This window comes from Octopus bimaculoides, chromosome 15, assembly GCF_001194135.2.
Source record: "Octopus bimaculoides isolate UCB-OBI-ISO-001 chromosome 15, ASM119413v2, whole genome shotgun sequence".
Classification (NCBI taxonomy): domain Eukaryota; kingdom Metazoa; phylum Mollusca; class Cephalopoda; order Octopoda; family Octopodidae; genus Octopus; species Octopus bimaculoides.
Window position 1 is genome coordinate 56,711,174 of NC_068995.1, and position 6,636 is coordinate 56,717,809.

The following is a 6,636-nucleotide window of genomic DNA, read 5'->3' on the forward strand; positions in this document are numbered from 1 at the left end:
ACACACACACACCCATATTTGATACATTTCTATCAAATAAACCCACATTAGTCATTTGATAAACTGCAAGCCTCTAGGCCAAAAAAGTGTTTTGTTTACAAACCCTCAGTAATACACCAGTGCAGTAATTTCCAAATTGGGGTCTTACAGACTGCAGGGGCTCCATGAACTGTGTTGTGATGTTTTCTTTGTTCTATATCCAATCATTTGATTGTGTTTATTTTATATATTAATAAATGCAGGCAATGCCAGCTACAGCAGCCTATATGTATACACACACACACACACACACAGACACAGACACCCACAGACGGACAGACACAACATATATGTATATTACTCATACACACACACCCTTCAACTGAAACACAAGGACATCTTGGTGAGCTTCCATATGTGTGTGTGTGTGTGTGTGTGAATACATACAGTTCTTGGGTTCTACCAGTAAATTAAATGTCTACTGAAATTTAGTTCTATATGAATATTCATGCTGTTGAAAACATTCACAGGTTCAGTTAAATATGATGAACTTAGTTCAGAATTTTCTGTTTCATGAACAAAACTATGGCTGCAATGGGTGGGAAGGTGAAACTTTCACCCCGATCTGTAAACTGAAATTAATATTTCTTAAATTAGTAGAACTCAACTTTAAAAGGGAGCAGATGGAATGCTGCTAAAATAGTTAAAAATGCTAACAGTAAATTCTATTTTATTTTGAGCAAAATTTCATTTAACTCTGACTAAATTTACTTTAAAAACATCTGGGCTTCTCACAACTACAGTTTTCTAAAAATACTACCATTACAATTAAATTTTTCTAATGAAAAATGATTTTTCTTCTCTTTATTTTTTTGATCACAAAATTTTAATTTTTACCATATTTTAAATATATAAATAAATGAATAAATAAAACAGAGGAAAAACATGAAACTGAATGTCCAGTCACCATTCTCATGTACACAGCCAGCTTATAACAGGTATATGCCACAAGAAAACAGTATTGTTAAAAAGTTTGACAATAAGCTAATCTTGCACAGAATATATTAAGATTAATATATAAAAAAGGAAAACAAATTAAATAACAAATATTGAACCAAAATAGAAGCTAACAGAAGAGTAATGAGAAAATTTAGCATTGATTCATGTTTTACATGTGTCAAGATAACTTAGGTAAGCAGTTTACAAGTTTACATAAACACCTGCTCTACTTCAAAGAAATACATTTTTGCAGCTACTATGTATAAATATGTGTGTGTGTCTTTGCATAACCCCCCACCCCATCGATTGACAACTGGTGTTGGTTTATTTATATCCCCATAACTGAACAGTTCAGAAACAGAGATCAAGAGAATAAGTACCAGACTTAAAAAAACATAACTACTGGGGTTTATTTTTAAATACTTCAAGGTGGTGCTCCAGCATGGCTGCAGTCTAATGACAGAAAGAAGTAGAAGATGAAAGACAAAGCAGATAAAACTCAAAATACCAAAAAAAAAAACATGCCTTCCGTTATGCATGATTTTGAGCCTTTCTTCCATTTAAAAACCAGGAAAACAATCAGAAAATCTATAAATTGAAGGCAAAACAAAATCACAAACAAAAAAGTTAAGAAGTGAAGGAATTATTGTAGTGATCAACGTCTACGACTCCTCAAACCAACACTTTCCAATCTCCAGAATATGAAACTGTGAGACATTATTATAGTAATTTAAAAAGTCAATGAAAGGTAACAACACTGATACACACCTTTCTCTGCAGCCCATGGAAAAAAAAAAAAGAAAAAACAGAAGATACTTGTGGCTGACATTACCATTGATGCATTCAGCTTGCAATATGAATGCAGATTACAATCAATCACCATAATATATGCAAATCGTACACAACCAATACATGACTGTAAATAAATAAATAAATAAATAATGTTTTTTTTTATTTTTAAATCATTTTGTCTGAATAAAGCTTGAGGCGCGACTGTAGTGTAAAGGACTACAAAGAAATAAGAACAGGCAGCAACCGATTCTAAAGATGTGACAAAATGCTTAAAGGACTAAAGAGCATAGTCAAGAGGAAAACAAGATAACGGTAGCGGGTTCCAGAGAACAGCAGTTTGAGGAGAGAAGCTCTTGAAATAAAAGGGTTTATGACTAACAGGAAGCTGAACAGAAAGACAATGTACCTGGGAAGAGAAACGAGTGACATGATTAACCCTATGGCGTTCAGATTACTCTGTCAAATGCTGTGCTTATTTATTCACATTGTTTCCAATTAATCATGCCTCATCTCACAGCTTCAAGATTGTGATGATGTGATTGTTTATATTTCAAATGACATTGTAGGGCAGGTGTAAGAGGCTGGATATGGTTGGTTTGAACATAAAGCAGATAGAAGATTTGGGCCAGATGTGGTCAGTTTAAATGACAAAAGGTCAAAGATCTTGACCGAGAGTACTAGACCAGAAAGTTTGTCAGGGCAATGACCATGGAAATACTTATAAAGAGACAACAAAGACACAAGGATGAGGATGAGTCAAAGATTCCAACTCGGAAGAAAGGAGGAGACCCACCATGTTAACAATTTGCTTCTGAACTGGATCAAACAAATTAGGATATTCAGAGAACTTTATTGGAATGGTCACCAGCAAAGTGAAATTTGTTCAGTTTCTATGCATTTTCAATCATCCTAAAGCAATCAATTGTAATCCTTTATCTCAAAACAAAGATGTACTTAGTGCAGTGTGCAGATAAATACCAGCATTAACACAAACACATCTGCACACGTTTTAAAATATTTATATTATTGTAATTAAAAGAAGAAAAAAAGCAATATAAAATAATACTATGACTATCAGAAAGAGAAATAAAGGAACAGAAATTGTAAATTATCATTTGAGAAATTTAAACTGTTGTAAAATTTACAAATATTTACTTAAACCCCTCCCCCACCCACCATATATTGATGGTCATTGAATGTGAGGTGATAGGCTTCTTCTTTCATGAGTTTCACAATATTTTTACAAAATAATCAGTTAAAATACATCACACACACACACACACACATATATATAAAGGAAGTGAAAAACCATTAAACTTATGTTCAAATTAGCCAAATTAATGGTCTATTTCATAACTTCCACTTAGTGCTGATTAATTTCTAGTGAAGAAACACCAATGATAAAAGCTTTGTCAAAATTAATCAACAGAGGTATGTCTATGGACAGTCTCTCAGCTTCACAGCTCTTGCTGCTTGCTATTCAGAACAGCATCACCCTTCCTTCAACAATAATCTCTAATTAGCTAATATCAGCCTTTGAACTGCTTTAGTTTTCTGTTTACTATTTCAACATCACAACACAATAACACAGGCACAATTCAGCTAGTTACAATACACTTGGATCTTACTGAAAAAAAAAAAAAAATACAGAATTTTTTTTTTTTTCTATTTTGTTCTTCCATTTTATTTTACTATGTAAAAGAGAGAGAAAAAAATAGCATTTTTGAAGAGAATGTCAAGTATAAGAAAAGAAATTAAATGGAATGAAATAAAAATAATTTGATTTAAACAGTCTCAAAGAGTTACATAGAGAATTTTGCCGTAGGTTGTTGAGAATCAATTTGGCCTTATTCATAAAGTACAACAAGCAAACTAAGTTCTCAGCGGAACCTTAGTGTGTGACATATTACTTTATTGTATGAAAGAAAAACTTAATACTGTCCACTTCAACAAGTTTTGTTGTCCTTGAATACAAGCACAAACATAAGGAAAAACATGTGCATTGTACTTGGAAAATTTGATAGCATTGTTGATATTATAAAAATAACTGGTTTTCTTAATTGCCCAATTAGTAACACTTTTTTTTACCACCATAATGATACCAACTTGTAATGTTAATAAAGGGTTCATTATTAAGACATAAATAGCATTGAATACTTTCAATAAGACTACAAATAAAAACTCAACAATCATTAACAGAACTGAAAGTAACAATAAATGAAACTTAATAATCATATTATTGTCTCTAATTATTAAGAATTATACATCTTAATATATTAGTCTGAAATGAATGCATTCAACTTTACAAAGGAGTATCTGGGAGTATAGAGGTGCAGGCATGGCCGAGTGGTTAGAAACTATGCTTTGTAACCATGTGGTGTTGGGTTGAACCCCACTACAGGTCATATTAGGCAAATGTCATCTATTATAGCCCTGGCCTGACCAATGCCTTGTGAGTGAATTTGGTAGATAGAAACTACCTGGAAGCCTGTCATGTATGTGTGTTTGTCCCTATCACCATTTGACAATTGGGCATTGGTTTGTTTATAACTTAACAGCTATAAGTAGCACACTTTACAAAAAAAGTGTTGGGGTTAATTTGTTCAATCAAATCACTCAGAGTGGTGCTCCAGCATGGCCGCAATCCAAAGACAGAAAGAAACAAAAGAAGTGGGTAAATAGTTCCTCTACAACAGCATTATAGACACACATTCAAACATACACAAAGCAACTGCATATGACAGTGTAGATGTGTGCAAATGTTAAGAATATGGTTATTAATGGAGAATGAAAAATGTGTATCCATGAGCTTCCATATTACATTAACAACACTCTTCCAACAGAGTGACCTTCTAACATTGGTTAAACATACCTTGTTTATACCTTTTCCTACAGGTGTAAATCTATAGCTCAACTCGTATAAGGTTTCTTAAATTGCATATTGTCTGCATTAATCAATTCTAATGTTTTTTTGTTTTTTGTTATTTTATTTCATTTGTTAGGGTTCCAGATTATTCCTGACAAACTATTTTGTCCTTACAGCTGTAGAATGGCTTCATGGCTTCCTATTCAACCAATAACAGTTGCTGCACCCTAAAATATAGAAATCTTTCTGGTGTCACCGAGAAACAAGGAATGCATTTTAATTTTATAAGGAGTTCTGGCGATCTAATAAAGATAATGTTATTTAGTTATTATATTTAGATGTTTTTTATTCATCAACAAAAGCTAAAAGCAAAATAAAAAAAAAAAACAAAAGAAATTAAATCAAAAAAGTAGGAATGACCTTCACAGTTTATAGAGCTTCTTAATAAAAGTTTCACCAAAATTTGGTAATAAAAAGATCCTGTCATGGAAAATATTAGAGTGCTAGAAAAAAAAGTTATAAAGATATCCACAACTTAACTTTCGCTTTGCATTGTTTTAATAATGTGTTTTTGCATCAACAAACACAACATAAAAATTACCATATATCAATATGTATGTGTGTGAGTGCATACATGTGTACGCACGTGTGTGTGTGTGTGTGTGTGTGAGTGTGTGTATAGATAGATAGATAAAAGAAAGTGACTGAGAAATACATGCAATGTCATTTTGTATACACATATGCAGTAATGTATGCATATGTGTATGTTGTGTGCATGTCAACATCCTCATTATTTAGTGTCCACTTGTTCATGGTTCCATGGGTTGGACGGAATTTAGTGATGCAGATTTTCTGAGGCTAGGTGCCCTTCCTATCACGAACCCTCAACTGTTTCTAAGCAAGGTAATATCTTCCCCATAACAAAACAGGTTTTACATGGAAGATAGGAAATAAACAACTGAGTTTATATGATGCAGATACTCATTGACAACCATCATATGATGTGTAGACAATGGAACACACAAGCATATACACATGCATGCACAAAGGCTTCTTTCAGTTTCCATTAACCAAATCCACTCTCAAGGCTTTGGTTGCCCAAGCTGCAGTGAACCTGAACGCAATACTACATGATTGGGAAGCAAGCTTCTGAACTACATCTATAATTGTTCTTTCATACTTCCATTCCTTTTCACATCCATTTTACCATACTAGTATGGGTTAGATGAAGTTTATTGAGGCAGATTTATAATTATGGTCAGAAGCTCTTCCTGTCCTCAACCCTTTTTCATGTAGGGCACTTATTTACCTTTTATTTTTTACATGTTTCAATCACTGGACTGTAGCCATACAGGGGCACTTGCCTTGAAGGGTTTAGCTGAATAAATCAGCCCCAGGACATTTTGTTTTTCTTTAAGTCTGTGGCTTATTCAACCACTAAGTTACAGAAAGGAAAACAGATCGACACCAGTTGCCAAATGGTGGTAGTAGCGCAAACACATGCACAAAAGTATAAACACAGAGACACACATATATATGATGGGTTCCTACACAGTTTCTGCCAACCATATTCACTTAAAGCCACTGGAGGGCCAGGAGCTATAGCAGAAGACACTTGCTGAAGGTACAGAGCAGTGGAACTGAACCCAGAACTACATAGTTGCAAAGCAAACTCCTTCACTGCTCACGTTTTCCATTTCTTTCACATTCCACTGGTCATTGCAAGTTGGAACGATGCAACTCTTTAGTTACCAAGTTAATGGGATTGCATGGAAGAGCATTCACACACACACACACACACACACTCTAATGCAGAATCTGATTTCATATTTGCTGGGGTGGGTGTTAATGGGAGTAATGAATAGGGTAATATAAAGCTCACCAATAATCAAGAAACAATTGGGAAATTAGTCATTGTAATTGGTTGATAATCATCATTTGTAACAAAGTAAGCAAAGACATAGGGAAAATAATGACTAGATTTGATGCTCTTCACATTA

The 6,636-nt window shown here is 33.6% G+C and overlaps 1 protein-coding gene across 2 annotated transcripts in view; it reads right to left on the minus strand.

Moving 5' to 3' along the window:
* LOC106870740 (tRNA (guanine-N(7)-)-methyltransferase non-catalytic subunit wdr4) overlaps positions 1-6,636 on the minus strand; it is a 1,056,013-nt gene that overhangs the window by 613,826 nt on the left and 435,551 nt on the right. The gene's annotated exons all lie outside the window — the stretch shown is intronic.